Source organism: Amphiura filiformis, chromosome 2 (genome assembly GCF_039555335.1).
Source record: "Amphiura filiformis chromosome 2, Afil_fr2py, whole genome shotgun sequence".
Lineage (NCBI taxonomy): Eukaryota > Metazoa > Echinodermata > Ophiuroidea > Amphilepidida > Amphiuridae > Amphiura > Amphiura filiformis.
This window is the reverse complement of record NC_092629.1, coordinates 21,525,446-21,545,435: the sequence shown is the minus strand read 5'-3', so window position 1 is coordinate 21,545,435 and position 19,990 is coordinate 21,525,446.

The following is a 19,990-nucleotide window of genomic DNA, read 5'->3' as shown; positions in this document are numbered from 1 at the left end:
TGTTTTTGTTTTTTTGTTTTGTTTTTTAGCATTCTTTGGCGTCAAACTTTTTAAAAAAATCCTATTAAAAAAAAAAAATCTTTATAACATGTGTCAAAATGATATGGGTATTACTTTTCAAATATGAGTTGGGGATCTGGTCAATTTTAATAGTTACTTGTTAAATAGAATTATAGTGTAGTGGGGAAAAATCACGGGGCCAATTACGGAGAGCGAAGCGCTTCCAATATTTTTGAGCATTCTTTGGCGTCAAACTTTTTATTTAAATCCTAGCATCCCAACCCCCAGTCAATGTTGGGTACCATGCCACTAGGGGTGCGTACACTAAAAAGGTAGGATTCAACATTGAGCAGGGGGAATCAGGGCTTATATTGCTTATATTACCAAGTACCCCAACACTTTTGAACAGCGTTAGGACATCAAATGGGTAGGATTGTTTTGTTTTTGTTTGTTTTTGAGCATTCTTTGGCGTCAAACTTTAAAAAAAAATCCTAGCATCCCAACCCCCAGTCAATGTTGGGTACCATGCCACTAGGGGTGCGTACACTAGAAAGGTAGGATTCAACATTGAGCGGGGGGAATCAGGGCTTATATTACTTATATTACCATAATATAAAGTACCGCCAACACTTTTGAACAGCGTTAGGGAGTCAAAAGGGTAGGATTGTTTTGTTTTTTGTTTGTTTTTTGAGCATTCTTTAATTGGCGTCAATTTTTTTAAAAAATCCTAGCACCCCAACCCCTAGTCATTTTTTTTTTGGCGAGAAATACTTCAAAATGTGTCTATATTTCGAAGTAAATATCCTTAGACATGGTATGGGCCTCCTTAAAAAAACTTAACTACGTTCGAACTTTAGGTACATAAAAATCAATGCAAAATATTATATTTGAACCACCACTATTTGATGTCCGTCATAACTAGGTTTTCTTACAATTCGTCCTTTTTAGTAGGACTACCTTTGAAAAAGAAAATTAAGAATATCAATTAGACAATGAGAAATAGACACACTCTTTTATACTACCATATTGCTGTCGGTCAACTGAACTAGAAATATTACCAAGCATCCACTTTCCATCAAACTTGCCAACAGGCAAGTCAATGAGATTGGCTTTAATTTAGCGGTCACAGAAGGAAGACGGAACAATATTGGAACATATTTGTTGAGGGCAGCAAATCAATAGTGTGGTGTATTGAAAATGGGTAGCACAAATGCTATGAGCAGATATAGGGTAGCACAAATTTGTTAAAGGAAGAACATGTATAGCGTGGAATATTGGACAAAGGAAGTACATGTTTGTTAAGGACAGCACGCGTATAGCGTGGTATATTGTACAAGGTATTTTGTTAATGCACATATCAAATGCAACCCGGCCCCTGTCCGATCTTTGCATGTAGCCCTACACATTTTAAGCAAATAATATTACAGGCCTATATAAGAGTGTTGATGTCAATCTAAAATGCAACTTCAATTATGAGGCTATTTTGTGAAGGCATATACATTATTAATATATTTCCACGGCAAACCTTGGCTCAAGTACGACCAAGTACACTAGCATCCACCGGCCCAAAAATGCTGGCATCCTTTCCGCAAACCACGGCAGTTTTCACACATCTTCTCTAGTTCACCATGTTCACGGCCCATTTTACGGGTTGGAAACCCCCGTGTAAGTTACGACCCAATCCCGGCTCTCACCCGGGTAGAGTCCCAGCCCAAATTCGTCAATTCTTATACCAGTCCCGGCCAACACCCGGCTCCCCCGGGACAAATTTTGAGTCAAATCCCAGGTCATATGCTGCCAAGTCCCGGACCATCCCGGGTACCCAGGGTTCGGGGTTACAATATTGACAGGTGCATAAGGACAGCACATGTATCGATATATCTTGGTAGAGCGTGATATATTGGGAAGGGAAGCACACATTTGTTAAGGGCAGCACATGTACAATAAATGTATAGCGTGGTACATGTATACTGCGCCAAAAAGTATCCTTACACTTGGAAAAATAATCACAATTTCAAAACTGAAAAATATTGGGGTGAATTTGTTTTTCTAATCCTGCACATTATGGCTTTGCTTCTTGAAGTCACATTGGATTCAATGGGGTGTCATAATGTGCCGGATAAGATTTATTAAACAAATACATTTGCCCAAATATGGTTCAGTTTTAAAATTAGGATTTTTCTTCCAAGTGTAAGGATACATTTTTTGCGCAGTATATATTGGACAAGAGTAGCACACATTTATATTTTGGTATATTGGACAAGGATAGCACCCTATAGCGTGGTATATTGAGCCATGATGGTAGTCTACTACCATTATGTGTTAAGGGACCGTTCACAAACACTAATGGTGAGCCTGCTGCAAAAAAAAAAAAGGGGGGGCTGAAAATATTTATTCCTCTGAAGGGGGGGCTTTAAAAATCTCCTTAATTTTCCTCGTAGAACATGTGTTTACACTATTTTCTATGGGGTTGTCGTTCATTTTTATGGCAAAAAAGGGGGGGGTACAAAAATATGTGAAAATTACTCCAAGAACATTATTTGAAAGGTTATTTATTTGAAATGGACTAACTTCATGAGCCCTTTATAATGTATGTGCTCTCAGCCGGATGCGCCTTACATCAGGGACTGAAGGGTTTACAATGTCAACGCATGTATGTCTTGTTGCCTATATCTTCTCAGTCATAATGATGTATCACATGGTTAAACTAATTCATCAGGATCGGTCGAATAAAGTCATTCAAATGGTTCTTATAAGTGCACTTACTGTAGACGTTTCGATAACCACTCTGTTATCTAACATGCAAAAAAAAAATCAACTATCAACAATAAGTCAATCACCAAGAAATCAACAAGTATTCCATGTGTGTATATGGGGGGCGCTTTTGGGGCACGATGACACCCCCTCCCCCGGGTAAATGCAGGGGCTGCAAAAAGAATCATTAAAGAAAAAAAGGGCGGAAATTGTCAAAAATGTTTAAATTATACAAAAAAAAAGTTTTTATGTTGGTTGCTAGCTCCTAATATCCTGTTTATTATGCTCTTCACTTTTTCAAATCATTGAAAAAAAATAGATAGAACTTTTCGGGCTGTTGTATCACACATTTATAATGATACGTGATTTCCACCAAATTATGTGCCCGATAAAGAAGGAAACAGTGGGCGAGGACGTGGATAAGTTGCCCGGGCGTTCGCCTTTTTGTATAAGGTCGCATCCAGGTTCAACCTCCATTTGTGACGACTTGCTGAATTTAGGGCATAAAGTGTGAATACAATTGAGTAGTAATGTTCTCCATAAGTAAATGAACCATAAGAGTCCTGAGCAGGAGACGTAACGCCGATTTTATATTATTGGCTATAACTTAATAACTTTAAAATCAACTTATAATGATACTTTTGGTGTCAAGTCACAGGTTTTTGAGTTTAACACATCCAATTATACAATTTTCAAGGTGAGGTAGGGATTACATATTGGTAAATCCAAACTGCAAACTTATTTTATATTTAACCTAAGATGGTAATAAGTATGTATGTATATACATAGGTTTTGTGGCGGATATATGTGTATGTACCCCCAAGTGACCAAACTAGTTGGACGGGTTCCGGTGCCTCTAACCCTACCATGAAGCTGGAATAGCACTAAACCTACCTGGAGTTGACTTGAGGAATCAGAACAAGTAAAAGATGTGGCTAGATGACCTGCCTGCGGACCGGATCCGGTGCCTCAAACCCTACCATGCAGCTGGTATCAGTATTAAACCGTACTGGAGTTGATTTGAAGAATCCGAACAAGTATAAGATATGGCTAGCTGACTTGCCTGCTCTGTCCGAGGAAACTAAAGGCTAATAACGGTTGATGAGAGGTACTAAACACCAAAGGGTCAAGTTATTGCATCTACTTGATCTCTATAGTCTCTGGGGATAGAGTTCATAGGGCCGGGTTTGTAAACTGACACATGATCCTTGCCTTTATATTGGATTTTTTTGTCAGGCCAATGAACCAACTGTTCGGTGCCTCTGGGTCCAACTTCTACTGTGAAGTATTATAGCTCACACCTTTGATGTATTGTCCTTCTTTTATAAGGTCTACAACATATTTGCACTTATTCTGTAGTTTGCTTGTGTCATATTCACTTCTGCTAGGTGAGTAGATAGTAATGTCTGGTCTCCTTGACTTGGTCACTATTTCTGGTTACAATATGATCAGTGTTTGTCTTCGTCACAATTCCAATCCTCACAGTTCTGGAGTGTGTCTTCAGTCTTGTCACCCAACCAGGATACGTTACTATATCGTCTTCCTCTTCTGTCATGAACGCTATATGCTAGTGCGGATAATATTATGTTTGTCAATTTCCATATTCCCTGGAGCTCTTGCACGAAGATTTTTTTGGCACTAGTTGATGTACAATCTCTCGAAATACCATGCCATGTTTCCAGTAATCTTCCAGATCTTAAGGAATACTGGCAGAAGTTGAAGGTATGCATCAATTGTGCAGTTATTGTAGCCACCGTCACAGAGTGAAAAGTCCATGTGTATAATTGTTCCAGTTCTTCATTGGCTGGTGTAGGTAGTCGGTATTGTATTGTGTTCAGGTAGAACTTCAGTATTTCTGGTGAGCAGCAGTAGAGGAGCTTGCTCTATTTGATGTCCATTTAGATGACTGTCTTCCTTGCCATCTACCTTGTTGGGCCATGCTGTACAGGGATACCAACATCTCTTCATTTGATGCTTTTTTCACCAGGGCATTTCTGTGTTTTTTCTTGGTAGTTTGGTATACGTTTATCCGATCTAGTGAAACCCAGATGAGCAAAGGTTTTTGGGGTTGTGGTGAGCATCGGTGGTTTCGGATTAGGATGTATAGGTCCGTCATGGTTACAGAGCTATGCACTCTGTAGCCATGGCGCCTATTTTCAAGGGTATTAGACAACGGTGGCCGATCATTTACAGGGGGTGATCCTATTGGTTTAGGATATGGATTGTCTTCAAACTTACATACAATATCAAATATCGTCCTCTTTATGCATCTATGGGAGAAAACGAGAATATTTTCAGCGTAAATGTGAATAATAAGCACAACCAGCAAGCCAATCATTGCATGAATTGCACTATGGTCCGGCATCCAGAAACATACAGCACCGTTGCCGTATTCCCGTCGCCATACCACTACGCCCATCATTCTTTTTGTTTTAATTCGACCCTGAAATATTTTTTTTTAAATTTTGTATATCATCATGTACATTAAACATTTTGTCAGTTATTTTATGATTTTTGTAAATTAAAATACTGAGTTTTCATTCTTGTTTTTTTAATTAACTAATTAATTAATTAATTAATTAATTAATTAAAATTAATTAATTAATTTTGTAGAGTGGGACATTTTTTCTTATATTTTTTTCATGTTCCTTTTATCATGCTTGAGAAGATAAGGTCTTGTTTATTTATTTCACCCCTTATGTATTTCTTTAATTTTGTTTTCAGCGTTTCATTATTACAGCGCCCTCTATAATATTTTGGACGTAATTTATTTCCCGAGCCAGGCTGAGGTGTGTTTTAGCTGTTATTGGCCCCGTTACAGAAAAAATTGCACAAAATATATTTCCCAAGGTAATGTATACATGTTCACATAAAAAACAAATAATTTAGGAGTTAAAATGGATGTGAAAAAAATTACTGAAATAACTCCACCGGGAATCGAACCCCCGCGTCCCGGCATTGCATGCATAATGGACGATGCCTTATATGCCCCACGATATATACAAAGTCACACATAGCCTTATACAAATTATAATGCGGAGAATTACAGGGTGAAACCCCTGATTCCCAAAACGCCGTCTGATGGCGAAAATCCGACCATTTACCCACGTGTTTATTACAGGTATACGTAGCTCCTATATATCTGAGTGGGTCCCCCAGGGGCAAATAATAATATTTTAAACAATGGTGTGACGTCACGGCTTCTTAATTTTTTTTAATTGGCCCTCAAACTCATAATAAAAGTCCAATACAAGAATGAACTGCAGAAATTCATACTTTAATAATCTATCTTCCTGTATAACCGGTTATTTGGGATAATTACCGTTCCGTTATCTTGCTATTTGATGACAAAATCAACGTGCCAAAATACGTACCAAGGAAAAAATATGACAGGGCTCACCGACTTGGAGATTTGCTGGCTAGCGCCTATTGGCCGTTGCCAGCGGGGTGGAATAGCGTCAAGGTCATGTCGGCTATGCTGTGCACTGCAGAGCTCGCATAAAGCTCATTTACCACATTCCACTGCTTATTTTCTCATCGTCTCGATAGCATGTGACAATGCACAAATTGTTTTTCAATCATGATGTACTGCATATTTCATGATGTACTTCACAACCTTCATACACTTTGGAGGAGTAGTGAGCGCCTTCAGTTGCAGTCCCTTAATTATTCTCTCTTTTCCTATACAGGATGGATGAGTTTGCACATTTAGACAGTCATACCCACCTCTTGAATATCCTCGGCATTGGAGATAGTGAAGCATTAGTTATAGATGATGACCTCCCAATATTTTCTGCTCACGATGTGACTTTCATTAATCCAGTTCTCCTATGCTGTTGACCTAGTCTCTATTAGGTTCAACTCTTGATCTCATCTCTTCATAAGACCCCTGGCGATATTTTTGGCCCAGTAATCTCATTGAGGTCTCGTGTATGAAAGGAATTTCTTTATATCAATGCATATGTGTGACTCATAGAGAGTGTAGATTGTAAATATCTTTCATCATTGACTTTTTAGGTTCCCACCTCAGAAAATTCTCTGCCAGGAGTAACAATGCCTTACAGCTGTCAATGTTTCCTGCTATAAGGGTCAGGTAATCTGCATATGCCTGTGTCTGTATGAAGTCTGTGTTCGGTAGCCAATATCTTATTTGGTCTTGAGAAGGTAAAACAGAGGGATAATTATACACAACAAGGAACAGCACAGCTGATAAAGAGTAGCATTGGGATACTTATATCTGTAATATAAACCAGTCAGTTGTCCACTTCCCCGTATGTACTCATAAACAACAGCTCATCATAATAGTTGCATAGCAATTCACGTATGTCAGATGGGACGTGATACCATTCAAGAGCAAACTGGATCCATATGGATAGGACAATTTCTCTAGCATTTTGTATGTACAACACATATTGCGATTCCAGGTAACAATCCTTTCTGATTGGCTTGGTTTATGTATTGCACCACCAAACTGAGCAGGCGATTGGCAACCACTTTACCCAGTGACCTTAGTCAACGTAACGGGCTAGACAATGCTGGTTTTAATTTGTCTTCCCCTTTTGGAATAAGGAGAGCTGTCCACGACAAAGGCAATTTTTTCTTCCTCCAGATTCTCTTCAGGATAATCTAGATTATTGCTAGAGGATTTCTGCATTTCCTGTATAAAAGTCCTCCAAATCTGTCAAGGATGGTGCATGGTTCTGCTGCAAATTGGTGCCTTGGGGCCTTGACTTGTGGGATGTCTCTCAAGGGGTTATAACGATGTTGGCGTTTATTGTCACGATAGGTGTTACGAAAATGTGTATTTGCATTCTGCTGCACCTTGTTCACCTTCAGTATATAATAGTTGCTCCTAATAGGTGCTCCTCCTGTGTATATATTAAAATCCAAAATATGAAAGTAATTCTAGTCAGGTGCTGAAATGGTAGCCATCTTAGAATTCATATTATGATGTATTTCCAGAGCGACCATAACAATTGTCGCAGTGGATTATATGACTACCGATATCAAAGATGACACACCAAATTATTTACCACCATTAGTTAACATAAGCTATACAAATTAACGGAAAATAAAACGGACTTATGCACCACATGCGACCTTTAAAAGATCCATATAACTGATTAATGGTTTCCAAGAAATTCATATGTACCATGTACATACCACTTTTTTCATTTCCAACAAGGTTTTACATGTTAGTGCTAAGGCTTTTTAAACACTTTTACATACGACTTTCTTGCAAGAAAGTCGTATATATACTTATACCTGGAAAATCGGATTGCATATTTTATTTATTTAAGAAATAACTGAATAAAGTCTTGCAAAACAGCTTAACCCTAACACTGCCAGGTAACAAAGTACTGCTTGATATATGTGACTCCTCGCCTCAACTGCGCGCGGGTGGCGCCAGTGCCACTATTGAGATATGCTCCATCGAACTTAACAATAAACAATAGGAAAGAAAGGATTTATTGACTGTTTTATTGATTTTCACTACTTAAATGTCAAGTACTATAGACATGATATACATCATTTTAAAGCTAATTTCAAGCAGAATATTTTGGTTGAATATCTCAAAAATGATGATTGGCGACATCCGGGCTCAGTTGTGGCGAGGAGTCACATATGCACTGGGCGTGCATCCCCACGTGATATGCACGGTTTCGTTGGCCAGGCTAGCTAACGACAAGTGGCTAAGTGTCGCCGACCTACGGCTTGGCATGCGAGGGGTCTCAGGTTCGAATCACATCCATAGAAAGCAACTTCTTTGTTTGGTTCCTCTCTTCCTTGCTTGCTTCATTCCCTTCCATTCGCCAAAATGCCCCTGTGGCATTAGAGTTAGAATAAGTGTGCAATAACCTTTATTTTCATAATCTACTAAAACCTCAATTTCACTCCAAATTAGCGCACCCGACAATATAGAAAGCATCAATGTAACATATCGTTTTGTACCGTCTGTATTAGTGTAGAAATATGTCATAAATAAAATAACAAACAATATAATTATATGGTCCAAGAACTACGTATCAAAGTGATTACATTATCGCAATGTTTCCAGTACAATAAACGAGACCAATGTTTTAAAAGTAGTCAGCCTTTTTACAAGATTGCCAAGAAATTATTTGCATGATGTAGACAGAACTTTTTCACAAGATTACATCAAAAGCAATACTTACATTTAAGGTTTAATGTGATAAGCTTTATACTAAAACCTTCAACAACTCATATCCATAGTTGGGAGAGTAGTTTTTGAATTCGTTTACATTATGCACATTATTACACCTGTTTTCGACTCTTTGTAAAAAGAAACTACTCCTTAGTTTCGGGATTTTGGTCAACCGCTTCTTGTATATCTTCTCAGCGTGGCATTAGGTCGTCTGAAGCTGACGAATTTCTCTGCATCTATGTCATTCAAACCGTTCACGATCTTGAAGGTTTCAATCAGGTCACCTCTCACCATATTACCTTCAGTGTACAGCTTCAGCTCTTCCAATCATATTAGAGAGTTTGCGTACTACCGTTCAAAAGCACAACTTCAACGTCTAGAAGATTATAGAAGATTATCTGGTCAAAACCACTCTACCATTGAAGCCTCTAGAAGTCCTAGTGAACACGAAAATTTATAGTATACAATATTGACTGCTATGAGGGGCATGGTTAAAATTATAGGCCCAAGGTGATCTCAAAACCATGACTAGGCCCCGAATAAAAAGCAGTCAATTTTGTTTTATATACCAAATCTTAAGATTCTTGACATCTGTTTGGTTAAAAGCATCGATTTTGGGAAGAGAAATTAATAGTTTCAATGCGAACGGCACACAGATTACAATCTGCGATTTCTGCGTAATTATAGCGCGTGAAAACATTAACGCGTGCGTAATATCATTTTACGCTGGGAAAAACGCGCAGTTTGATCGTGACGCACGTGACCGGTCCATAGTTCATTTCCATGGACCGGTCCATAGTTCATTTTGCGGGCATAGTTAATTCAATGACTGCACTTTCAACCAATCAGATGACAGGAATCTATATATGAGGTATATAATGAGCAATAAATTGAAAACGAAAAATTTTTAAGAACAATAGCTTCCACATTTTTCCACATTCCACAAAAGTTTAATTGCAAAAAAGCTTTGCAGAATGTTTGTCGACCTTTTACAAAATTGCAAACGAAAAAGGTTTGCATAAGGTTAGTTAACATCTTTACCATGGATAAAAATCTGTACATACGGATACTTTTATAACTCCGTCTTACATCTATAGTACAGCCTGGGTATTCGTGTACTCAATTGCGACTTGCTAATACCATTGATGCCATGACAAGATAAATCCTACCTGCATCAATCTCAATTCAATAGGTTTACAACCTCTTACGGTCTATTTTAATAATTCCTTGTATTGCACCACAAGTATAACTAGACTTAGCTGTGGTCTAAGACTACGAACACAGCCGTGTTGTGACCCCTTAATGACCTTTGACCCCAAAATATATGAAAATCCCATAGACAGTGGCTAATGTCAACGTATGTGTGCACGTGGCATCACTTTGCCATGTTATTTGTGGCAGAAGGGGCATTTTGAAGGTTTTTGTCTGAGACCGGAAGTGACCCCTTAATGACCTTTTACCCCAAATAAAAAAATACCACGTATACACTGAGTAACATCAATTCATGAATGAATGTACCGTATCTGTGCTATATTTTTCTTGACTGATTTTTGAAGTTATTTCGTTTTATACCGGAAGTGACACCTTAATGACCTTTGACCCCAAATCTGTGTACACCCCATAGACACTGGGTAAGAACAATGCATGTGTGTGAGTGGCATCGCTGTCCTATGTAATTTGTGGGAGAAGATGCATTTTAAAGGTATTTCGTTTTATACCGGAAATGACCCCTTAATGACCTTTGACCCCAAATAAAAAAATACCACATATACATTGGGTGACTGCAGATTATGTGTGAACATACCGTTACTGTCCAATGTTTAACTTAGCTAATAAAAGTTGTTGAAGGTTTTTCGTTTTATACCGGAAGTGACCCCTTAATGACCTTTGACCACAAATCTGTGTACACCACATAGACACTGGGCAATAACAATGCATGTGTGCTAGTGGGGTTGCTGTCCTACGTAAGTTGTAGGAGAAGATGCATTTTTAGTTGAAATCACGTTTTTGACCCCTGTGACCCCTGCGTGACCTTTGACCCCGCGAGTTTCATGTGACATGTAGGGACATGGTCAATGATCATTGCGATTAAGTTAGGTCAAAATCGATGTAAGCATGTGAGTGCTAGAGCAAATGTAATGGTTGACAGAAGAAGAAGAAATTAGCTGTGGTCTAAGACCACGAACACAGCCGTGTGGTGACCCCTTAATCACCTTTGACCCCAAAATATATGAAAACCCCATAGACATTGGCTAATGTCAATGCACGTGTCCACTTGGCATCACTTTGCTATGCTTTTTGTGGCAGAAGGGGCATTTTGATGGTATATCGTTTTATACCGGAAGTGACCCCTTACTGACCATTGACCCCAAATGTGTGTACACCATATAGACACTGTGTTATAACAATGCATGTGTGCAAGTGGCGTCACTGTCCTACGTAATTTGTGGAAGAAGAAGCATTTTAAAGGTATTTCGTTTTATACCGGAAGTGACCCCTTAATGACCTTTGACCCCAAATAAAATAATACCACATATAAACTGGGTAACCACAATTCATGTGTGAACATACCTTTACTGTCCTATGTTTTTCTTAGCAAATAAAAAAATTTGAAGGTTTTTCGTTTTATACCGGAAGTGACCCCTTAATGACCTTTTACCCCAAATCTGTGTACACCCCATAGACACTGGGTAATAACAATGCATGTGTGCAAGTGGCGTCTCTGTCCTACAGAATCTGTGGAAGAAGATGCATTTTAAAGGTATTTCGTTTTATACCGGAAGTGACCCCTTAATGAGATTTGACCCCAAATAAAAAAATACCACATATACATTGGGTGACTGCAGATCATGTGTGAACATACCGTTACTGTCCCATGTTTTACTTAGGTAATACAAATTTTTGAAGGTATTTAATTTGTATACCGAGAGTGACCCCTTAATGACCTTTGACCCCAAATCTGTGTACACCCCATAGACACTGGGTAATAACAATGCATGTGTGCAAGTGGCGTCTCTGTCCCACATAATTTCTGGAAGAAGATGCATTTTAAAGGTATTTCTTTTTATACCGGAAGTGACCCCTTAATGAGCTTTGACCCCAAATAAAAAAATACCACATATACATTGGGTGACTGCAGATCATATGTGAACATACCGTTACTGTGCTATGTTTTACTTAGCTAATAAAAATTTTTGAAGGTTTTTCGTTTTATACCGGAAGTGACCCCATAATGACCTTTGACCCCAAATCTGTGTACACCACATAGACACTGGGTAATAGCAATACATGTGTGCAAGTGGGGTTGCTGTCCTACGTAAGTTGTGGGAGAAGATGCATTTTTAGTTGAAATCACGTTTTTGACCCCTATGACCTCTTTGTGACCTTTGACCCCATGAGTTTCATGTAACATGTAGGGGCACGGTCAATGATCATTGTGACTAAGTTAGGTCAAAATCGATGTAAGCATGTGAGTGCTAGAGCAATGTAAAAATTGACAGAAGAAGAAAGAACCTGTAAGAAAAAAGACACAGCCGTGACTAACGTCACGGCTGTGTAAAGAAGACGTGGGATTCCGGGCTGGCACAGAACCAGACTTGATTAGAGGAAAATAACCCGGGACCTTATCAGACCATCATAATACCTCCGTTATGGCCTCACATATCCCTTCGTTTTCGCCAAGTCTTGAGTCTTGAGTTGATACACTCGTACTTCAATAAAGCTAAAACATAGTAGTTATTAGAGTGGGTTTTTGTATTATTTTACGTTCTTTGTATAAATCACATGACCTGATTTCAACTCTTCCTTATTTTAAAGCCGTTTGGTCAACCACTTCTTGAATAGCTTCTGGGCGTGGCATTTTATAGTCTGATACCTACATGTGAGAAGAAATGCCGTTTTTTGTCGTACGTACTTCTTCTTCTATTCACCTCTTGCAATCATACCACTTGTTTCTCAGTTATATATAAGCTTATTAGGCATTTTTCAGAGGATGATTTAAGCACTTCCCAGCAAGTCTTGCGGTTAGCACAGCTGTGTGAGTGAACATGACACCACTGCCCGCCCACTGCATACACACGTGCATGGTTAAATTTGAATTTGGACAGATATATTTACAATAAAAACACCTTCAAAAAGTTGGTCGATTTCACATTTTATGTTATGTACGGAAGGTGTGAATTATCCTTCATTCATACATCACTTTAGATCTGAAATCGACCAAGTAATAATGACACACGGGCAATTCTAAAACAACATCTTTTGCACAGAGTTCTATGGGATTTGAAAAGTAAAGTGGCAGTTGAAAGTCTAGTGATAACACTTTTACAGTGCATGATGGGGCTTCCTTAAATCATCCTCTGGGCATTTTTACTAGATCGCAAAAAAGCTTTGCATAAGGTTAATCGATTTTTTTTGCAAGATTGCATAACAAGTTTTACATATGGTTACTTGTATAACTTGTTTTTAAGAGCAATCTTTTTAGTTCGAGTGATCAACCTGAGGCATATTCGATGACGATTTGCAAATTCCATAGATGTCATGACAAGATAAATCCTATCTGCTTTAATACGAACATCAAAGTGAGATTTTAATCTGACAATCCCAATTCAATCGCTTTTAGACGAGTCAGGTTATGTTTGACAAATCAAAGTACGAAAACCAATTATTGTTGCTTGCTAGTGACTCTAAACACCTTCATGAAGGCTGTTATAACAATTTTCTAGTGTACATACGAAAAGGTCGTATGTACCACATGAATTAATTAATTGGTTTTAAGTGCGCAGTTATCTATATTTTCATAAAACACCAAAAAACTCAATGTCTCCAATAATGGTATACACACGACTAGATTACATTAACCCTGGGATATGGAAATCAACAATGCACCATGGCAACGCTTCGGTCGCGGTGTACCCTCCTGTACCGTATTATACAGGGTGTCCCAGAATGATTTATACCGGGAAAGATGGATTTTTTAAGGTATGAAGGGCATTTTTATTGGTCATATTGTTTTGCATTTTAAGTTCTACATATATTTCGAATTTAAGCAACAAGATGCTGTCGGTGCAGTATTAAAGTAAATCTGTCTAAAAATCCAATCGCAATAATAATAAGTTGCAGTAGAAGTTGAAGCAAATTTTCAAACTTCATTTCGAAAACTCTCTATTGACTTGTTTTTTGACTGTGCAAAAGGCTAATTGCAAGAAAGCTTTGCATAATGTTTGTCGACCTTTTTACAAAATTGCAAACGAAAAAGCTTTGCATAAGGTTAGTCGACATCTTTACCTTACATAAAAATCTTTACCTACGGATACTTTTATAACTCGTGCTAAAGACCATCTGACGTCTGTAGTTGAGTAATCAGCCTGGGTATTCGTGTACTGGATGGCGAGTTGCTAATACCATTGATGCCATGACAAGATAAATCCTATCTGCCTTTACAGACATCATTCTCAATTCAATAGCTTGATAAACTCCTACGGACTATTTTAGTAATAATTCCTTGAATGGCACCACAACTGTAAAGAAGATGCGGGATATAGCTTGGGCCTTAGCAGAACAACATACGTATATCTCAAATATCATGAATATGGCCTTGTTTTTGGCAAGTCTTGAGATGATACCCTCGTAGTTCAATAAAGCTATTAAACGAAAGTAGTTGTGAAAGTGAGTTTTTGTTTTGGATTTTGAATTAAGGGTGATCTTATTCCTGGAATTATGGAAACTTTTGGGCCTCATAACTGCTAAATTGTTCGTCTAAAGTATATAAAAGTATACATATTTAGAATGGCAAAGACGTCATCTGTGAGGTCAAATTTGGGCTAAAATTTGCATCAAAAAGGGTTTTAAAAATGCGAAGTTTTCAGAAAATGATTAAAAAGCCTGATTTTCGCCCAAGTTTAAAATATCTTTGGTGAAGTTGATCAAACTTTAATAATAAATAAAACTAATTAAAAACACGCATCCTAGATATTTATATCTAATAAAAAAATACACACAAGAATATTTTTATTTTATTTTTGCTAGGCAATTCCAGAGAATAAAACTTACGTTTCTTAGTTCCAATGTCTCTGTTCATGGTTTTGTCGCCCCCTCTGCGAACCAATATTGCTTCGCAGATCTTTCTGGTGTATTGATTTGAGTCTTTGTCTATGATGTTCGCCCCTCCACGTTGATAACATGGTTTTCCTGAGAAATGTGATCAGGGGCGTCGCTAGATTGGGGGTTAGAGCATGCTTTGCCGACGGAAAGATTTGGTGAATTGTAGACCCTTTTTTTTTTCCAGGACGGCGCTCAAGAATCTAACAGGTGTGTGTGTGTGGGGGGGGGGGGGGGGTAGAAGTCATAATATTTTCCCCAATTGTTTTTAAATCACTAATTACTATAACATAACATTAACAATAGCAAGTTTAGGAACAATAGTATTACGTAACAACAGCACAATTTCGTAACATATTAATATTTTATATGAGGCTGTTATTCATATTCATACTTCCAAAGTTGTGGAAATGATTTTATTGACAACCCTTAATCAAACAGGAACCGAGGTATAAATAACATTTTCCTAAAAAATCCAATTATTTTCATAAATTTCACGAGGATGTTGATGACTTTAAAATGCAATTTCAGCCAACTTGGCTTTGCTAGTGAGCGGACGTAAATCCGTGGATGGTAATAATAATTCCACACATTTCTTTCTATCAGCACCGTACTACTTTTATCTTACGTGTATCACTTTCACTATAGTGACTAGAAGTGATATCGGATAGGAAAAGGGTTAAGTTAAAATCAAAGTAAATTGAAGACGTTTTATGATCAAGATTTACTCATTCACACAGCTGCAGTTTGTAAAAAAACAAAACAAAACAAAAAAACACACAGCATGACGATGAAAATTAAAAACACTGCTCTACATATTGAAAACAAAATAACGACACTTTTTTTTTTTAATTGTAAACATTTAATTCCAAGCTATATTAATTTGATGAATATAATATTCTTTATTACACATTTAATTATCTGGTTCTCATACTCGTATTTCCGAAGCGGCAACAATGCTTTTATTAACCAACTTAGAACAAGAACAGCAGTAAGAACATGTATATGTTATTAAAAAGAAAGTCCCAACGACCCGAGTTCAAGTGTCGATCCGCCCGTCGAACCCCGGGGGGTACTCAGTACAAATGACCATACGGGGACGTGCCGCAAACATGGGTAGCATTTTCAGCCTTCTGGTATATCAATGACCCCTTTTTCAAAGCCTATTTTGGTATATGAATGGGTCCTTTTTCACAATTTTCTAAATTTCGGAAAACTAAGACAATTTTGGGTAAATTCGGCCGAAAATTTTGACTTTTGGTATATCAATGGGTCCAAATTTCTTGAAAAATTGGTATATTTATGGGTCTACTTCCAAAATCTCAGCGGCACGTCCCTACCAAAACCAAACTTGAGTACCGCCCCCCCCGCCCCCCGGGCGTAGAACAAGGTTTTCTTTTTTTCGTCCCACAATGCCCAATGACAAAGCATGAAGCGAAAAGAAATGTATTTACCTTCTCAGCTTGAAATATCGTTTTTGGTGTTGAATAATTATAAAAATTGGGTAGGAATTCCATTTGCTATACACTCCCTGTACAAAACATTTGTAATTTGAGCATTTTGAAATGTTTACCCCTTTACAATTATGATTTTACCTATACTTCACTAATTATAAATTCTAGACATTTTTGGCCATTGACTGTTTACTCCTTGAGACTAATTCTCTCTCTCTCTGGGTCAGATGGCGCAGGATTGCACTGAGTTGGTCGTCACAAGAGTACGCCATCTACTTCTATCAAAAGCCAAACGTGTTGCACCATACATTCCGTGTGATGAAACATTCTTCACATCATTTGTCCAAGATGTTGATGGACGTCCCCTTCCACGATGGCCTTCCACAGCTCCCTGAAGAATCTGCTTCTCAACTCCACCATCCTTTCTTACAATGTGGCCAAAGTAGCGCAATTTCCTCTCAATGATGGACTTTCTGATGTTTAAGTTTGTGCCAATCTTATTCAGGACCCAGATATTTGTCTTCTTGTCTTTCCAAGATACTCCCAACAGCCTCCTATAGCACCACATCTCAAATGCATCTATCTTCTTCCTGTCATTCTTTGTCATTGCCCAGGATTCGCACCCGTATGTAGCAATTGAGAAGACTGTTACACGGAGTAACCGTACCTTGAGGTTGATTGATAAACCACGACTCTTCCAGATCTTTGACATACTCTGAGTTGTTGTCTTTGCCATAGCTAATCTTCTTTTGATCTCAGATGTGCTATCACCTTTGTTGTCTATCATTGAACCCAGGTATTCAAATTGTTTAACCTCCTCAATATTTTGACCATCTATCACAAAGTCCTCTCCAGTTCCATTTCTATCAATAACCATTACTTTAGTCTTCTTGGCATTTAGCAGAAGGCCTTTCTCCTCACTGGCTTCCTTGATGTATTTCAAAAGGGCCAGCAGTTCCTCTCTACTGCTGCATATTAGGGTGGTATCATCAGCATAGCTTAGATTTGTGATACTGCTACCGCCAAATTTGACTCCACCAGTAAACCCGTCCAAAGCTTCTCTCATGATGTCCTCTGAATAAATGTTAAACAGGTTTGGTGACAATATGCAGCCCTGTCTCAGCCCTCTTCCAATCTTGAACCATTCAGTATCTCCATTACTTGTCCTGACTGCAGATTCCTGGTCCTCATATAGTTGACTAATAAGATCAATAATGTGACCAGGGAATCCCATCCTTCTCATTGTTTTCCACAATTGGGGATGGCTAACACAGTCAAAGGCCTTGCTGTAGTCAATGAAGCACATATAAAGTGGTAGTCTGTGATCTTTACACTTCTCAATTATATTCATGATATTTACAATCTGGTCTCTAGTCCCTCTTCCTTCTCGAAAGCCAGCCTGCTCCTCAGAAATCTCCTGGTCTAGTTTTAGCTTCAGCCTTCTGATGATGATCTTCAGCAGAACCTTACTTGCATGACATATCAAGCTGATGGTGCGATGGTTGGAACATTCTTTTAAGTTACCCTTCTTGGGACTAATTATATAACTTAAATTGTTAAAGGGTACCTTCTTCTTGAAGCTACATGCCCCTGTTTATTACTTAAAGTTAAAAGGTGCATTAGTATACATGCAACTTCATACCCATATGGCCATTTTCTTCGACTAAAGAGTGTATTTTAAAAAAGGGATTCAATCCACTTTCTGCCCTATGAAAGAAATGTTGAAGCGTGGAAACCGGTTTGGTTTCATTCTATTAATTTCGCTGTAGGCCTACTTTCTATGTATTTCTTTATTTTCAAACCCAATTGGATTTAAACCCTTTTGGATACAAACAGAATTGACAAATGTTCAGAAAACCACTTCACCATGAAATGTTTAGGATGTAATCGATACTGATGAATTAATGAACTGGAGTAGCCCAATCATTCACCAAAAATGGATTTTTTTTTAAATTAAAGTTGTCAACTGACACCATGGTCACCAGTGTTTAAACCAAATAAGTTTTGTGTGAAGTCTTGCTAATCATTGAATCGCACTGTTGTGCATTAAGAGTACTACACCTGTGGTAAATTTGTGACTATTTTTGCATTTTCTCAAAAAATAATAACACACTGGTAACAAAAGTTATGTATATTATTGGGGCAAGGAAACCAATTACTACACTGAAATTTCAGTGACTCAACACAAGCGGTTCAGTATATATGATAGGAAATGAGGTACATACTAGCGGTACCTTATTTCTTATCATAAATAACAAACCGCTTGTCTTGGGTCACTAAAATTCCAGTGTAGTAATCGGATTCCTTGCCCCTATCATGTACATAACTTTTGTTACAACTGTGTTATTAGTTTTTGAGAAAAATGCAAAAATAGACACAAATTTATAGAGGGGTGTAGTACCCCCTTAAGCTGAATTTATATTAGATTGCCTTTGCAGATAAAGCGAACCGGTCGCCTAATCAATGTACACATTTAGCACCATTTTTTGCACAATGAGCATGAGATTCACTTTTGATGACTATAAATTCAGCTTTAAGTAGGTCAAGTCATTTAAATTCACATCATGTCCTTACACGTGATAATATATAGGTTGGTAAGCTTTGCTTCAGGAGATATATCCAGTATAGGGCAAAAAGGGCAGTTTATTCAATAGTGGCCTTATAAACATTTGACAATTCTACATTCTATAATTACTGTATTAATCTTAAGTAATGGCACCGGGCAGCTATTGCTAATGGTGCCTTTTTGCAGCCCTCGATTTATTTGATTTAAATTTGTGAAATGAACAGTAACTGGCTTTTAAACAGATTTAAAGTGAATCGCTAGATCAGAATTCTAATCAAAAGATAAATATTTTGTGGAGGTAATACTAACAAGTAATAAATCGAACGCACCATAATTATATACAAGGAGACTTTTTCCGTGAAAAATCTCTGACGGGGGGAAAAATCTGAGAAATATTTGTTTATTCGGTTCTGTTATATTCTTACTTCCAAAGTGGAATGCTTTTATTCACAACACTTAAGGGCTCGGTCACCCACCTTTGCACAGTATTTTTGTCGTGAGAACACATCAGACAACCCAAATTGCATTCTGAATACAAGGAATGTCCTTCTGATATCATTTGAAATATTATCTCAAATAATATAATATAATACAAAATAGACAAATAATTAAAAATTGTCTGTCCAACGTTTGCACGGTTTTTTTTTTCTGGGACATTTGAGCACTTCAGACACATCTGCATATGACGAATGCCCTTCTGATATCAAATAATATTGACTTCTTGAAATTAGCCATATAATACAAATTTTATGGCAAATTATTAAAAATTGACATTTTTTAAATTTAACAGTCCTCGAAGTGAAATCATTTTAATTATTGTGAATACAATTATTTAAAAACATTATATAGAAGAGACGATGGTTTATTTATATGGTGCACTTTGATATCCCATACGCGTAGTGCTTTTTAAAGGATGTCTCCGGCAATCGCAACATTATGCCTTATATGATT